Source organism: Camelus ferus, chromosome 36, assembly GCF_009834535.1.
Source record: "Camelus ferus isolate YT-003-E chromosome 36, BCGSAC_Cfer_1.0, whole genome shotgun sequence".
NCBI lineage: Eukaryota > Metazoa > Chordata > Mammalia > Artiodactyla > Camelidae > Camelus > Camelus ferus.
Genome location: NC_045731.1, coordinates 21,620,069 through 21,638,760, shown reverse-complemented (window position 1 = coordinate 21,638,760; position 18,692 = coordinate 21,620,069). Strand labels below are relative to the sequence as shown.

Below are 18,692 nucleotides of genomic sequence, written 5' to 3'. Positions count from 1 at the left end.
AAGGTGAATGTAAACCTGCATTCTGGAGAAATTCGGTAGCTCCCAGGCTCTGCTTCTGGATGGCAAGTACACGGACAGCTTCGAAGCATGCTTCTAACTGAGTCACCGGCATTCTTACACTGCAGGGGGAAACGGAGGCCCTCAGTCATGAGCTGAGATGTTCCTGTCTTGTCTCACTGCCCGTGCCTCGGGGACTCAGTGCCCTGCAGCAACCCGGCCCCAGGCGAGGACCCGTAGCGTGGCCCAATCAAGCATGAGGTGCACTGTGCTTGAGAAAGCCCATCCCCGATGGGGGCAAGAGGTGCTGGTGGGGTTGTGTGAACCTATAAATGCTCACAGAAATACACCTACATACAATGAAGTGATACAATTAAGAGTAGCAGGCTATTTAACAAAATTTCAATTGTCAGTGGAAATTTTACCATTCCTTTCCACTTGTCCCCTGCACTCTGAGACAGGCTTAGGCTCTCTCACACCTGCAGCTCTGATGCAATCGTTGTGAAGTCATTTTGCTTTGCTGCAAGTGTCTTCGCTCCCCTTGTCGCTGTGAATGTCGTCTCTTAACAGAGTCAGATGTCTTCCTGGATCTCTCCCTGAATTCCTTGCTCCTGCTTCTCAGATCCTAAGATAAATGGCAAGTGAAGACACATGAGTATAAAAGGCACTGTGGACTTGACTAAAGCCTTCAGTGTACCCCTAGGTGAGTGCTGCCCACCCCTTACCTTCGATTCTCAAGGTTCTGCCCAGGGTGACATCCAGACAGGATAGCGTCCTGGGCCAATTAAATGCTGTGTGGCTTGGGCGCACGGACAGGTGCAGGAGCTGGTTCCGGAGCCGGGCACCTCCCCACCTCTGCTCGTCTCTCTCCCGAAGCCCCGCTTCCAAGCCCCCAGGCTCCCTAATCTTCTGTCCTTCTCTTCTACTTTACTCCAAGCCCTTTTCCTCTTCCTTTATTCCCTACTTATCCCCAGCTGGAGTGATTTTTCAATCACAGTATCTGAAAAAATTTCCTGCAGCTGAAAAAGAGGTCTCCAGAGGTCAATGCCCATATGCTGGTTCTTGAAGAGAGCCCCAGGTTAGGGAGACCCTCACCAACACTCACAGGGCATCAGACATGTTGCAGGGTCGACCACCCCCAACAAGAGTTTGCTGTGACCCCAAGGCACGCACAGCATCGCTGCTCACAAAAATGTAGTTGGCTCATTTATCCATTATTGAGAAGAAAAATTAAAAATTGTTCATGTTCCTTACTAAAATTATTTATGAGGTGGAAAAAGGAATTGTAATAGAAAAGAAAAAATTTGACTTAATGTTAGATGTGTTCCTTTGGCTTTAAACCTGTGCCCTGTTTTCTAGGCTTAGACATGCTAGCTCTGCACCTTTTGTAAAAGAAAGTTGCCTTTAGCCTGAAATATCCAGGAGGGCCTATTCTGCGGGCTCTGATCTTTAAGGATGTTAGCTCTTCTACACTTATGTAGAGATGGCAATTTGCAAAATAGAGAATAACCTGTTTTTTTTTTTTTTGGAGGTTTTAAAGGGTCACCGTGATTTGACCCACATGGACAGCTGCAAGAACAAAGGATTCCAAGGAAATCAATTCGTACAGCAAGAAGTTTGCAACAACCAACCACATCCCCACCCCTTTTTAGTAAAAAAGGAGACTGAATTCTGACTTGGGGAAGAGGGTTCTCCAGGATATCAGTATGCCATCTTCTGGGTCTGCCAGCTTTTCAAATAAAGTCACTATTCCTTGCTCTAACACCTCATCTCCCGATTTACTGGCCTGTCATTCAGGAAGGCAGAACTAGCTTTGACGTGGTAACTAAATGACTTCATTGGAGGTAGTATGTCTCCACTGTTTCCCCATTTCCAATATGTCACAACCTATAAATTTTATATGCTGTTTAGCAACACAACCAAAAAACCTAACATAGGGAATTGATTCCATGGAAATAAAATTATTTCTACTCCTTCAAAATCTTTTTTCTTTTCTATTTTATTTGTTTTGCTTATTGAAAAGAAAATAAAAGTCAAATCTATTTATTTCATGTATTTTTGTTATAGCTGCATATTTTAAATACTAAAAAGATATTTAAATTGCAATAAAAAATTGTTCATATATTAGTGTAAAGATATATAAACAATCAATGTGGATTAGGAAAGGTATGGATATTTACTAAAAATCCACTGCACATCCAGTCTTTTACAATCATATCCTGGAATATAAGCTCTATGATCCAGGGGTCCACCACCCACATTCTCACTGCCGAGTTCCTTAGTAATCAACTACCAAAGCACCAACATAGAACCACGTGATCAGTACTTTAGGTATAAATGAGGGAATTAGCTCATTCAATTCTATAAAAAAAAACCTTAAAATATTTACTGAACTTACTTACAGACAAAGAAAATTGGACACAAAGAAGTACAGTTTCTTCCCCAAGGTCACAAAGCTAATAACTGGTAAACGCAAGATTTGAACTCATCTGCCTGATTCTAAAAACCAGGTGGAAATCCCATTTGACTGTGGAGGGTCCAGCAGCACAGCCTATCACCATATCTTTGTTCAGATCTAGCCTTAGACAGCCTGAGACAGCACCCCATTCCTATGGAACTCGAGGGCAAGTGATATCAATAAGGATTTTGTATTCAGTAGTTTCTTAGGCCTCATTTATATAAAGTGTCAGCAGGTCAGCAGAAAAACTCTGGGAAATATGAGTGGATCCAGAGCTTTTTGCTGATTAGAAACTCAGTCTACCAGGACATAGTGGCCTTCCCATGAGAGGCCACATGGACATAAACTAAAGGCAGGTGAGCAATGAAAACTAGCAAGACCCTGGAACTCAAGCAAGAAGGACCCCTGCCATCCCCTGCCCAGTTGCCTCTTCGCCCGCATGGACACGATGGCAGAAGACCCAGGTTCTTGTCCAAGTTACAACATCATGGATTCTCAACCATAAAAATTTACGGCTCTATGATCTTAAGTACTTTCCAACTCAAATATGATTAAACCAATATCTCAGCAGAATGTCTATATCTCCACTTCCTCTCTTCTATTAGGAGAATATTTCTATGGCAACAAAGCAGAAATCCAATTAAAAACACCATGCAAGAAGCCGGGAGAAATTCTGCATAAGAGACTTTGTTCTCACGCTCAGTGAATGGAAACACAGAAAAAGTGTTCCTTCTCCCTCAGCAAGTGGGAGGTAGCCTGATTGTGTGTGTGTGTGCGTGTGTGTGTGCGTGTGTGTGTAAATGAAATACAATGAATTCTGGGATATTTACAGATTTTTTTATCTTACAGTCATTTCATGAGGATGAGACAACCTTTAAAGTAATTTGAATCTAGTGTTCTGAGAGAGTCTCAGGCTCTTATGGTGAAAGAGGGGAAAGGGGAAAGGAAAGGAGGAAAGAAGTAAATGAAGCAAAGGAGTACGAATACTGCTAGGGAAAGGCAAGACATTAATTTTGTTCCTAATTACATCACACACAAATTATGGACTGGCTTTCCCCCAAGTCTTGTCAAGCACTGAGTTGCAGAAGAAAGGTGACAGCCCATTTCTTACTGAGCTTGTGATTGTACGTGGCATCTCATAGACACAAATCATTTACGCTGATCAAACACTCTAGCAGCAGGCCGTAATTCTCCTGTTTTGAGAGACAAGAAAACAGGAGTTCAAAGCGGATATATAACTTGACAAAAGTCAGAGGACCAGTAAACAAGAGAGGATGAATTCAAACTCAGATCTGAATGCAGAGTCTGCTCTTCCCACTCCCAGGACTGGAAAATCCTTAACACACAGGCTGCCTAGCTCCCCTGCAGTGTTCCTGGCCCCAAGCATTTCCCATGTTAATGGTCGCCAGTTCTCACAGTCACAGCGCTCTGTGCAGCCAATGGCCTCCATCGGACCTTGATCATCTACCTGTCACGCCCAACAGGCTTCTCCACAAAGGCAGGAAAGCTGGCTTTCCAGTGCATACAAAGCCATCCCTGGTCTAACCTGGGCTCTTCTGCGGCTTCTCCAGCCTAAAGGCAGCCATGAAACTGCTCAGAGTTTGTACATAAGCCACACTACCTCTCTCCATCTGTCTCCCCAAATATACTACTTAGCTATGACCATTTTGATAATCTTGGAAACAAATTTTTAAAAACAGAAAAGAAAGGATTCTGGAACAAGTACTTAATACTTACAATTTTAAATGACAATTTACAAAGTGAGTATTTACAAACCGATTCTGCCTTCCTAGGTGTCAGTTTTAACAGTTACAAAATATAATAGCAAAAAATTCTCACTTACAGAATTAACAAAGACATCAACAATAATCTGGAATAAACTCAAAATTAAAGCCCATGTTCTACATGGAGAAAACTACTGGACTCTACTGAGGAGTAAAGTAAGAGGTGTGAATGTAGAGACATCAACATATTGCATGGAGGAAAGCAGTTTTGTAAAGATGTACGTTCTCCTAAAGATAATTCAAAACTTACTAAAAAATCCCATGAAAACCCTTATCTGTTTTTTTTAACTTGAACAAAGTATTTTAGAATTCTTCAGGAATAATAAATTCATATACTAGCCAAGAAAATTTGTGATGGAAGAAAAGAATCAAAAAAAATCACACTTTCAGTTATTAAATAAATTTTTACAATATGTAAGATATAGCGCTGGAGTAAGAAAGTAAAATTGACAGAAATAAACCATGAGCTCAAAAAGAGACTCTAGTGTACATAAGTATATTGTACAGTTGGGATTTCAAATCAAAGAGCAAAGTATGAATTCAATAATTTTCCTGGGACAATCAGAGAATCACCTGGAAAGAACAAATTCTATTCCTGTGCTAATGACCACAAGAAAAATTACAGATAGTGATGTAAATATTAAAATACTAATAACAACAAATGCAACTCTTTGCTCATATTAATTCAACTTCTCCTCACTATAACAAGTACTATTATCATCTCCATCTTAGAGATTAAAAAAACTTACAGAAGAGATTTATATCATTATAAGAAAGTGTTTCTAAGAATAATACCAAAGATAAAACCCAAAAGGAAGACATTTACAATCTTAAAAATATTTTGGGCCACAAAGAAAATAAAAAAAACTACTGAACAAAATGAAAGGCAAGAAATGACAAGAAAAAGCTCTGTGATACATGTTGATGAAGACAAGGGGTTAATGTTCATAACATACAAAGAGCTGTCACAAAGCAACAAGAAGCTCCCTCACTTAAATGTGTGCAAAGGACAAAAGGGATCATTCACTTTTAAAAAGTCAGATGGCTAATGAGTGAAAAATGCTCAATACCTCACTGGTCATCAAATACAAACTAAAACAATGAAAAAGCACTTTTGTTCATCATATTGGCAAATATTTATAAACGATATTCTAGCTAGTGTCCATCTGTGAGAGAACAAACTGTGAGTGACATTTTGGAGGACGACATGTCAATGGATATGTAAACTCTGAAAAACGTGTGTACACACAGACTCAACTCAACTTCTAGGAATCATTTCATTTAGAAAAAAATCAGTTCAAAAGATGTACTCATCAGAGCATTTACACAGCACTGTTTACAATGGTGGGATGAAAAGCTGAAGTGAAATCATATCCAGTGATAGAGAATTGGTTACATAAGTTATTCTACAGCTTTTCATTCCCCACTGGAGAAGCAATTTCTAGAGTCACTTGAAAGGAGCCTGTGATGAATGTAAATGTCACATCCAGGGACTAAATTTCCAGAAGCCTTAACTAAAGGAATACTCATACAAGATCACAGGTATGTTTGTACAAGAGGGATGCCAGTCAAACATCCTTTCTGAAAGTGGAAAATGGAGAAAACTTAAGGGTCCAACATCAAGAAAATGATGCGGTAAATCACGGCAAGATGTGGGCTCTGAAGGGGCCGGCGATTCGGCATTGTCCAGGGCCTTGTCCACATCACTCTCCCACCAAAGGTGTCCTTCCACAAGAGACCACACCTGCACATCAGGAGACCCCTCCTCTCTATCTGAAAGGACCGGGTGAGTCTGGAGTGGGAGGACGTCTATGATATACCCGTGAGTGAATAAAGCGAGCTGCAGAACACATATAGTACGGTCTTATTTTTCAATAAAGCATATATACACACACATATACATAGATTTCTCATATAAGTGTATGTATGTAGGTATGTATGTATTTATGGGTATATATATATGTCATAGGCATAAAGGTCATGAAATATATACACCACATTGTCAACAGCTTTTACACTCAGGAAATAAGGGGAAGGGATTTAGGGGCCTTTCGGTACCACCACAGTTCTCTTTTCAGTATTTCAGTTAAGTATACTTGAATTTAAAAGTTTATTTAAGTCCGAAGTAAAATGGACGATGCCTCCACAAGACATAATGCTATACTGGTCATTAAAAATCATGCCAGCGGAGATAGAATATTGCAGAAAAACATGTAATAAGCCGAATGGAAAATGGAGGTCTCCACACAGTAAACAGGCACAGAGTGATCGCTGCTTTTTATGACAGAGGTGATACACACTGACGAAAAGGACAGAAAATAGATGTTAAAGTGTTAATTACTGTCTCTGAGTAGTGGGACAAGGATACCCTCTTTTGCCCCTTTTTTCAGACTTATTATATTAAATACACATTACTTTTCATCTGAAAAAAGCATTTTTAGATGTCTAGTACCATGCATTGGAGAAAATACATGAGTACTTACAGAAACAAATAACTAGGAGACACCGCAGCAGCTTCAAACAATGTAGAATGGGCGATCCTGAATAACAATGCGCAGTTACATAAGGACCCACAAAGTGAGAGCACCTGCTGTAACAGGGCATGGCCCCCTTCTATTTGTCAGTTGTGTCTTCAGGGCTGAGGCAGATCTGAGCACGGCCAGTGTCAGTGCTGGTGTCTGGATGGATGCCACTGGAGGTGAGGGCACCTGCAAGCCGAGAGGAAGAACAGAAATCATCCTCTGCTTTTTCTGTCTTGTTTCTTTGTTACTGTAAAAGAGAGGCATAAATAAGATAAACTAAATCTTCCCTGCTGAAATTTAAGTAATGAAACCGTTTTTAAAGTCTTCACAGCTTATATTCTGCCTATAACTGTCTTTACAACAAAGCATCATATTTATTAAATGTTAATTAACTCAATTAACTCCCTGTTGAAACCTATTAAAGAACATGAAATGCACTACGTGAAAGCACCACGCCTGCAGTGACTACCTCAGCTGTCTTGACGGCAGTGAAGTCAGCCCCCACCATCCCGTGGCCCTGAGCTCCTGATGCTGCAAAGAGAGCACGCTGCCTCCTCAGATGGAGAGGAACTGTGAAAGCATTTTCTGAAGTCAACAGAACTGACAAAACATAACTGACAAATCCCAGGCTTCTTGGAGGATGTCATTTTCTGTTTCTGGCCAACACCCGTCAATGAGCAGAACCACCCCATTCCGAGCCATGAGACTCACGTGGGAAGCAGTTTTGGAGAAATTTCCAGGTATAGAATGTAACCAACTATACATAGAACTCTGACAAAGGAAAAGATGAAATACTGTGATTTTGGAAGACACTCAAAATATTCTCCTAAGCCTTAGTAGCTGGAAAGGCTGGGCTTCTCCTCATCCACTTATTTATTTCACATCCAGTGAGAATCTCCCACAAACCCTGTTTCCCTGTGTCTGCTGGGAGCCTCAGGCACACTGTTGCTGTCGATCTTATAAGTCACAGCAATCTTATAAGTCTTATATGTCTCACGCCTGCAACCCTCACACAAGCTCGCCTCCTAGCCTCACTGTCTGAACTTGGCCCCATTTTCTCACCTGTTTTTTGGTATCTGTTCTTCTGTAAGCTGCCTGAAATGCTTTTTGGAACAAGTCAGAAGAATGAGTGGGTAGAGAACTGGACAGATGGACAGGTGAGAGGTGGGCAGACAGACAGAGAGACTCCAAGAAAAGGGGAACAAAGAAAATTTCCTATGCAGAACCCTCTTCTAGTCAGGGAAGAAAACCGCCACGGAGACGTGTGAAGAGGCAGGTGGCTTAGGGCTGTTTCCCTGGATTCCATGAAAAGCCACAACAAGAGATGAGAGGGTAGAACTATAAATAATAAAAGAAAAAAAGCATGCATGCTTGAAAAATATATCTACAATATGTACTTTCTAAAGAATAGATTCAAATCAGCAAGGCCCAATAACACAATTTTTGGGTATTTAGAGAAGTGAGAATCCCACATCCAAACCAGAAGACATCCCTTTGGCACACTGAGAGTCTACACGGGGTGGTCATAAAGCTGTCTCCGCAAATCCATTCTATCCTGCACTTACGAGGAATGAACAGCTGTGCTCGGGCTGCCCACGTGCGTCATTTACACCCCACAGCACCTCTAAGGGGGAGGGACGCCTAGCGAGACCCGTCTCTGCAGGACAGGAAACAAGTATGGGAGAGGCTAAGCCGACCTACCAGTTCTCCATCTCACAGGACTGGTCACTCCAGAGCAGGACTCGATCTCAGACCCATGTTTGTAACCACAGTACTACCGTGCTTTATGTGCTTTTTGTGTGTATAATACATTTGTTTCTGGCATGAAAGGATATTTAATAAATTTTCGGTTGTCTTGTCTATCTCATTAGCTCACAATCAATCTTTATACAGTTGAACTGTACTATTTCAAAAAGAGTACAACGGAAAGAGCAGGGGTCAGAATAAGAGGGGCTGCATTCTTTATCTGGTACCTCATCTCATCCAAGTCCCCAACCAGGGAGAAGGAGCAAATGTTTTCATCTTTTAAAGAGAGGGCTCCAGTGATGGTGACTTACTCAACTCCAAAACCAAGGCTGGGGGTAGGGCACAGGCAGCAACCAGAGCAGTATCACCTGTAGGAAGGAGAAAAGAGCTCACGGGAGGGCTCAGGGGCTCAGCCTGATTTAATTTCAATTGATAAAAGAATACCACAGTTTGAAAATACTACCATGCCATGGATTTGCGCTTTCTTGACATCTAGCAAGTTTCCACAGCCCACATGTAACATTATCATGTACCAGTGAAAGGAAGAGTGTACAGAGAGGGAAAATCAATGCCACAGGCAGGCTGAAAACCAGACTAGATGAAAGGAAGACAAAGGGCATAGTTAAGAGGAGGGGAAAGGCTGGGAAAAAGACATCATCAGAAGGACTCTCAAGCATCATCCAACAATCATATAATCATTCATTCAAGAGAGGGTTACTGAGGTCCTATTTTGTGCAAGATTTTTCACAGGGCAAAGAAAGAGCGCAGCCTACATGGTGGCAGCAATTGGCAGGGCTCAAATACACTTCTGATCCCGGTAACTTGCACACTTTTACTCAGTATAAAGGCAAAGAAAAAAAGTAAAATAATACTCTATAAACAAAATGCATTGCTGAAAAAAATTAAAGAAGTCCTAAATACCTGGACAGACACACCACGCACATTCCTGGATCAGAAGACAGTGCTCTTGGAGTGGCAGTGCTCCCCAGAGCGATCCATACATACAACGTGGTTTCGATTACAATCCCAGCAGGCTCCTCTGCAAAAACTGACTAGCTGCTACTACAATTCATATGGGAATTCGAGGGTCTCAGTAACCAAAACGTACTTGTAAAAGAAGAACAACATGAGAGGACTTGTAATTCTCAATTTCAAACCTTACAACTGTATCTCCAAGTGATATTTGAGGCCATTTTTAAGTTATTATTGTGTTTATCCTTATTTTCCAAATTCTCTAAAATGAATATATCTTTTACAATAAGAAAAATAAAAAGTAAGGTATCTTTTAAAACATGCACACCGATTCATTCATTGGGAAAAAAATATTTTAATTATAAAGAGGTAAACAAATATCTAGTGAAAAAGGACTACTTAAAAACAAGAGTGCATTTTCATTTTTCATAAATTGAAATCTGAAAGCACAAACACATCAAGATTCTAAGGAGACCGATGCAACATATTAATATTTATTTCCAAAATTCTAATTTAACAATGAAAACTCAAGAAAGGTAAAATCATGTTTGACAGCCAACTGCAAACACATGGAGAGCAAAGTCCTAGAAATCACAGTTCCTTTAACTCTGCTACTACCTCAGTAGGAGAGGAAATTCCTCACTGAGAGGACAGTGGAATCCCATGCATAAGACAGGATACGCAGTACAAACTGCACTAGAATCAGGGGTGATTTTCTTAGACGAACTCTAAGGCTACAACATTGCTGAAAAACTATAAAAACATTGACAGGCATATTAAAACACAGTCATATATATTATACAGAAACATATGAAGTCTGCTCCCATGTTGCATAGAAATACAAACATATTTGTTCATTTATGGGCACTGATTACTTTTTCCCAGGTAGAATATTTCAACTAAAACAAATAATCAATAATACAATCCTCTTGTCAAATCTAGTTGATAAGTTACTCTGCTATGTAACCATAATGTGTCTAAGATAGTTCTAAAATTAGTGAAAAAATCTTTTTATGGTTCCCTGAACTCTTCTCAAAATTCCAAGCTAAATTTTAAAATAGATCAGAGCAGTATTTCTATATGATCTTTTCCCTCGTGAAATGAACACAGTCTGTTGTCAAAATTCTGTCCTTAAAATGGTTCACGAGCACTGTATCCTAAAAAAACTGCTGGACAGCAAGGCACTATCCAGACAATGTGACCAAACCAATGAAACACAAGGAAGACAGTGACCCTATTCTGGAGGGCTTATATATGTGTCAACACAGGGGTTTTTATTTGATTGGTTTGATTTGTTAGAAAAATAAAATCACTCAAGTACTTTCTTCTTTGAGCATTCTGTAAGTCATGACTGTGTTTTTAGTGTCATGAGCAGGAAAGACTTAAGCATGACTTGATTAGGTCAACTAGCAACAATCATCACTGGAGAGTGAGTAATAAAGAAGTTAACTGATAGCAATGCTTCTGCCTACATGAGACCTAAAATAAACCTACACTGACCTCTGCAAGGAAAATGAGGAGATGAGGTCCCCAAAGAGAAAACAAACTAACAAGAAATCAAAAACGGAAACACTTTTTCATTAACGATTCCAGGAAGGAGTGGAGCATGTTGATGAAAAGCACAGATGTTGGGGACAAACATGAGGGTCTGAACTCCCACAGCACTGGGTAGCTGTGACACTGATATGACAGTGAAATTTTCTGCATCTCAGTCTCCTGTCCATAGACTGGGGACAACAACAGCACCCGTCTCCTAGAACAGTCCTAAATTAAGTTATTTTATATATAAAAGTTTAAATAAAATACCTCAGATTTTAAATATTACCCCAAAAGCACAAGGAACAAAGAAAACAGAGATAAATTGGAGTTCATCAAAAGTGAAAACTTTGCTTCAAATGACACAATCCAGAAAGTGATAAAACAACACACAGGAGAAAATTTTTTCAAATCATTTATCTGATTAGGAATTTGTATCTCCAAAAAAAAAAAAAAAATCTCCTACAACTAAACAATACAAAGGCAACTCAATTAAAAATTGAATAATGGATCTGAAAAGGTATTTTTCAAGGAAAATATACAAATGGCCAATAAGCACAAAGAAACGATGTTCAATATCATTAGCTATAATTGAAAGCAAGTCAAAACCACTAGGAGAAACTGCTTCACACTCACTACAGTAGTATATACTCAAAAAGAGAATAACAAACAGTAATGAGGCCACAGAGGAAGCGGAGATCCCAGCCCTTGCTGGTGAGGACTTAACACAGCGAGGCCACTTTGGAAAACAGCCTGGAAGGTCCTCAGAGAGTTAAACATTTGGTTTATGAATGACCCAGCCTTTCTGCTCTCTGGGCACACACGTAAGAGAACTGAAAACAAGTGTCCACATAAAAACTCCTACAGGAATGTTCACGGCGCCATTATTCATCACAGACAAAAAGCAGAAACAAACAAAATGCCTATCACCTGATGAATGGGTAAACAGTGGGGCCCAGTCATACAGTGGAATATTATTCAGCAATTGCAAAGCATAGAGTACTGACCCAGGCCACAAGTTTGACAAACATTGAAAACATTACTCAGTGTGAAAGAAGTCAGTCATAATAGACGGTTTCATTTACTTGAAATGACTCGATTTACATGAAAATGTCCAGCACAGGCAAATCCTCATAGAGAGAACAGTGGCTCCTTGGGGCTGGGGGAGGATGGGGAAGATGTGAATAACTGCTTATGTATACGGGGCTTCCTGTTGGGGGATGAAAATGTTCTAAGATTGACTGGAATGCACAATTCTGGGCATAGAGTAAAAACCGCTGTACATTTTAATGAGTGAATTGTATTAAAACTGTTAAGAACAAAAGCACCTAGGGCCAGTACCTTCCCATAGTAAATGCAAATTGCTAACTTTTATTACAGGAAGAAGAAACTGCCCTCAGCATGAAAGCAGGAGATCTTCAAATGTGGGTAAACTGAAATTGGACAAGAGCATTTCACTTGAAACACTTGCTGAGTTTACACGAAATATTCAGAAATAGGAAAATCAGTTTGACATCACGAGGAAGCATTCTGCTTCAAATGAAGATCAAGGATTCGGCAAGCCCAGCTGCTAAAAATGACCAGAGAAGAAACCTGGTTCTTAAAACAAGCACCAGAGCCAACAAGGAAATGGTGGTGAGGAAAGCAGGAGGCCGAAAATCTGGAACAGTTAGCTACAAATAATTTCTCCACTGAAAATTCAAATATAAAATGAAAGCGATGCAATGCTGTGTTGACCTCACGTGAATGGGCTTCCTACGGTGCACGACAGTTCTGTAACCCCGAATGAGAGACTCAGGAGAATCAGCATGGTTCCTGGGAGCCCCAAGTGACTGCCCACCAGCACGCAGACCACCATCACATCTGCCAGGTTCAATTGCAGACAAGAGACCAAGTACTGAAAGGCACAGGAAATGTTGACCGGGGAAGAAAAGGCTGCAGTCAGTCCTGGGACAGAGGCCCTGTGAGCAGAGGCCAGAAGGCTGCAGGTGAACTGGAGTTGCCCTGGGGCAGGAAGGGACCACAAGGAAGCAGATCTCAATTCTCTACTCTCTCTCCCTCGGGTAGGAGAGATAAACCTGCATCTTTCTCACCTGGAACTGTGGGTTCTGGCTGGCAGAAATCTTACAGACACGGAATGATTATTCAAGACTGGAAAAAGTCCAGCAATCGATAGGGAGTAGGGAGCCAACTCCACGAGCCTATCAAATGCTCCCATATTTATTGTGTATAATCAAAGGAAATAGTCATTAACAGTTGTGTGATAGTAAGCAGAAACTTGGGGAAAGTGGATGAGACAGAGATTACAGAATCCACCATGAGTACAAAGTCTTAGTGTATCTTTAGGGAAGTCATGGGGTGAGGGGAACAAAATACATTCTTTAGATATGTGAATTACAAAGCAGACCACCAAACCTGCCGGTTCCTTGTTTTGCGGATAACAGACTATCTAACAGCACACAAGCCCAGCTTTTATAGCTGAGGTCCTGGGTCCTTGCTTTGCAATGAGCAGAGTGCTATCTAAAACCTCAACTACGCAAGCAAAGCATTGTCTCTGCTTTTTAAGGCAAGGAGACAGGAGTGAGGATGCACAGGCGCTTGCTTGCAAAGCAGTTACTAAGCATAGTTTTTCTTCTTAAAGTTGACAGGCGGCCTGGGTCTGCTACAATTTGTTAACCCAATCAAGGGCTCCCACATTGAACCATTATGGAGAATATCCTGGGATGACAAATCCTGGTTTTGGGTCTTTTCCTGCCAGCTTCAGCCACTCTAGAAGGGTCTATGCACATCCCTGAATAACGATCCCACAGAACCACCCACACTCATAACTCCTGGTGCTTGAAACTTAATTTTAGCTCTACACAACTTAACTTAGAAAAGTTTCAAAAATAAAAGATATTATATACTTTTTATAGCTCATCATAGGATTGATTTTTCTGATTGCTCTAAGCTGCTTCTACTTGGTAAAGCACCTAAATCTGCCGGTGAATTCAATACTTTCCATTGGGCATAACTAGCCAGTTTGAGCTCGTTAACTTCAATTGGTCAAATATCGATACACTTAATTGATTTTATTGTTCATCAATTTCAGCCGGGAGGAGAGGGAGTGTCACTCTGTTCCTCAGCCCACCCTCAACTGTTTTCTCATCAGCAACTCAGGCCTCCTGAAAACAAACAAAAAAAAAGCATTTGTTTCCCTTCTTCTACACATTCCACAAACCAAACAGGAAACATCAGCCTGAAGAAAGAATTCAACACAAATGTTAAAACAAAAATCTATAAACCTGAAGTATCTCCATCTCCGAATCATGATACACAATGACATGAGAGTAAGTATGTCAGGCACAAAGCATGCGTCAGCCTAACCACCTGATTTATATTCTTCAAAGGAAGGAAGGTTTTCGTATTTTTTATTATCACTCTTTCTCATTGCTTCTGATTAAGCCAAAAAATAGTTTATGAAATTATTTAGCACTGCAATAACAGATTTTTGTTGTATCAATTACAGAAGGCATTCAGAGGGGATAGGAAAACCCACCTCTGTAAAAAATTCAAAATATCTTCCCCTGTTAAGAACACGTATACAAAATGCAACAGGGAATTCAAATTCTTGTGGAGAGGAGCAAAAGCCACAGAAAAAAAACAAAGTAATACTATGAGTCAATTCAAAATTCACTGGACAAACATGCTCAATGCATTCAATGAATTTTAAAGGCACACGGCAAGCCATTCACTTAATGATATGCAGGCTAGAGGAAGAATTTCCCTCTTTAACACACAGCAGAAATCAATAGGGTGCTCCACCAAACAACGACCAAAGAACAATCAAGTTTTTAACAGTTCTGATAAATCAGCATGTTCTAAAGATGAAAATCCAAAAATTTTAAACATTCATTCACACCACAATGAAACAAGCACTTAAAAAAACCAAAAAACCCCAAAGAAACTAAGCACATAGATCATGTACATAGATCAATGAGAATTTCTTTTGCCGCTGGAAGAAAGAACAGGCTATAGCCTTTTCCTTGAAAAATAAAACTACTTTTAAAGATAAATGTTAAAACACATTTCATCATTCATGTTGCCTTGAAAAATCTGAGGCACTTATATCTGATTAGAAAAGCAATTCTGAGTAATAGTAAGTTACAATTCAGTGCCAGTTTGCTTTAGAATAAAAGAGAAAAGAAAAGCTACTGTTCCTCAAATCCTGCACAAAGTGTGAAGTGCCTCCCTGCCTCTTTCTCCTCCCGTTTTCTAAGCTCATGCTCCCCAACCCTTCTGAAACAAGTATGAGAACCTCTTATTCCCAATATGCCAAATGACAAAAGAACATCAATTTATTTGTGTAAATATATGCCTACACCTTGAACTGGAGGAGAAAGGTATCAGAAGTCTATATGGAACTTATTTCTACCTTCCTGAAATCACACACACAATCGTTCACAGAGACACAAACATATTCCCCCTGGATTACTGGGCACTTCACAAGCTTAGGACTTCCAACTTCTAGAAGATAAATTTGTAGTTAGTTTAAAATACAAAACTGTCAGCTTTTGAAAGCCTTGATCATCTGCTAAACCATCCAATTATCAAAGAGACCCAATTAGCCTTCTCTGTAGAATGTAATTTCCCATGATGACAAAACAGACCCTAAGAAGTACTGGATCCAAGTCTCGTGTTTATCACTAGCTATGATCGTTTTTAAGCACATTAACAGATTCAGAAAGGTTTGTCCCAACAACATTTATTCTTCTTGATATAGTATACGTGTTCAAATGCCTATACAGAGACTATGTCCCATGATGGTGTTTAAGAGCTCTTTTGTGTATTACAATATTTATTTTTAAGTGCAGACAAGGAGGGTGGGTGTTACTCAGTTGTAGGCCACCTGCTTAGCATGCAAAATATCCTGGCTTCAGTCCCCAGTACCTCCAAAAAAATAAATAAAAATAAGTGCATATTTAAAAATGAGTAAAGATATAAAAAAATGCAGACTAAAAACCACTGCAATCTAGGAGCCACAATTGGAATAAAAAAACAAGTGTTTCTATCAAATATTGACTATATGCCAATCACAGAGACAACCACAAATCACACCTGATAACCATCACGTGTGATTCTCAGCAACACTACTAAGTAGACATGGATGAGAAACCCGGCACTGCGGATGAGGAGACGGAGCTCGGAGGAGCCGGGGACGCTGACCGTCCTGCTCCCCGTGACACCGCGTCTGCCCAGGGCAACCGCTGACGGAGCTGCACTGAGGGGACACCCAGCTGCATGGAACGTTGGGGCACTGGGGAGTCCCAGAAAACACAAAAATTGTTCAGTGAAAAACCAGCTCAAATATATTACACTGTGCCACATCCTTTAAACAGGGAACATGACTGAGAACTTTTTGATGCCTCTGTGTCCTTTCTGCCATCATCAATATTTGCCCTCTCAGCGCGACCAGTGATGAACTGGACCCCATATGAAGTGCACTCAGATGGAAGATCATTTGAAGCTGTTTTATGAAGTTTGTAGGACTCTGTCTATGCCTCACACAGGCGGTCATCCATCACTTCTCCCCGGTGTGGATGTACCACCTGAAATCACTCCTTTCTGCTTTTTAAAGTCCCTTCATCTACTCCAGACTTTTCAACAGCAAAGAAGCAGCTCAACCACAGACAGTGGACAGCTTCTCACCAAAGGGACTTGAACAGCCCATCGGACTACCTGGAAGCCCTTTTCTTCTATTAAACCCACTTTGAGGTAGTTCATCATTTTCTGATTGGTGGACTTGGCCTCTGACTGGCCTTCTCAGAAAGCTTCCAGCCTCACATCCGGGGATGGGATAGGACCCTGATATTGGGGTAAAAAAGTGCGGAAGGCGGACATCATCCAGTCAGGTCTGCACGGGTAGAAGTGCCACAACGTGCTCAAAAATTATGCAGTCAGCACCCCTGGGCTCCCATGGACTGATTTCACATTAACCAAACGCATGAGACACTGATGCAAGAAAACCAGAAACTTAACTTATTAATGTAACAGAAGACGTGAAACTATGAACCAGACTGAAATATCAGAGTTCAACCATGAGTACATTTTCTCCTCAATGGCCCAATCACGGGCAGGCAGTCACATGGCAAGCATGGACAGAAGTAGAGCAGGAAGGGTTTCTAGATTAACTCAATGGACTAAATTTCTGTTATACCAACAGATCTACTGCCTGGAAAACAACGCTAATCACGGTGCACTCTTCATGGACAGTGGCCGAGACACGACTGTGAGCACCTGTGTGACTCTCCTTTCCCTGTCCTTTCTGGGCTAACGGATGCACAGACGTACAGAGATCAAGGCATGCAGATACATCTAAACACCCAAAGCCCGTCTCTGTGAGCCTCAAAACCAGACAGCCAGGGTTTAAATACCAGCTCTGCCACTTACTAGTTCTGTGACCTTGGCCAACTTACCCTCTGTGTGCCTCAATTTCCACACTGTAAAGCTGGGATAAAAATCAAACCTTCCTTACTCGCTTGTTGAGAAGATTGAAGGATACATTTCTGTAAAACGCTCAGAAAAGAATGTAGCACATTTTTGGTGCTCAACAAATGTCAACTTAATATTACAGTGGTTTACAAGTCTCCCTTCTAATCATCTTCTGTGTTTCCTGGCTAGTCTAAGTCCCAAAGAAAATCCTTATTTCTCCTTTTATAAACTCTTGGGGTGCACCCTTCTGTTCCATCCCACCACGTCTTTAAACTGAGGGAGGGGATGCCTCCTCCCCACTCCTCTGGGCCATGGAGAGTGCTTCCCCCTTCACACCCCTGACACCTTGCCCACAGCTAGCCCTCCTCACACTAACAGAGTGAGGTGTGATTCCAGGGAGACAAGCAGGGCATGTGAAACCCTTCCTTTCCCTCCAGGGTTGGCCACCCTTGGGAAGCACCCGGGATGCTCAGCTCCATGGCAGGACATCCCTGTGCATGATGGGGCAGATCCTCTCAAGGGAAGGCTCGCTGTGGCACAGAGATACCTGGGACAGGGTAAGTCTCTACTTCTGGGACACAGTATCACGACACTCATTTACCCACAGCCCTGAAGTTCATGGAGAACGTGGCTTCATCAGTAACAAAGAAGACATTTAACGCCTGCCTACTCTTTTGTGTCATCTCTCAGTTGGCTGCTGGAGACAACATGTGTATAAGTATTGGATCCCCTTAAGCCCCAACATATATGAAGTAACAAAAAATTCTGTGGCTTAACATTGTTTCAGGGCCACTGTGTAACAGTTCTGACTCTGCTGATGCTAAATTATGGGTATAGGAACTATGGAACCTCCTCAAATATCTTTCATCATAAAACCAGCTTTTCTTATTTTCCTGCTTCTTAGTAGTTGCCAAAGACCGTCAAATGATGGCTTCACACAAAACAGCAGCAAAAGTTTAAGAGCCCTCTTGACATACCCACTGTGGTAAACACTTTACATAACTTCTAATTCTCACAATTCTACAAAGCAGATACGAGCGTCCCCATCTCACAGACGAGGGAAAGACTCAGAACGAACTGACTCAGGCTCACGTGGCTCAGTGGCAGCACGTGCAGACAAACCCAAGTCAAAACACTACACCCCTTTTTATATGTACCAAATCATCTCCCACCAATAAGCACACAGCGGCGGGGTCAATACTCAGG

The 18,692-nt window shown here is 41.1% G+C and overlaps 1 pseudogene; it reads right to left on the bottom strand.

Moving 5' to 3' along the window:
- LOC116661731 overlaps positions 1-18,692 on the bottom strand; it is a 322,303-nt pseudogene that overhangs the window by 32,056 nt on the left and 271,555 nt on the right.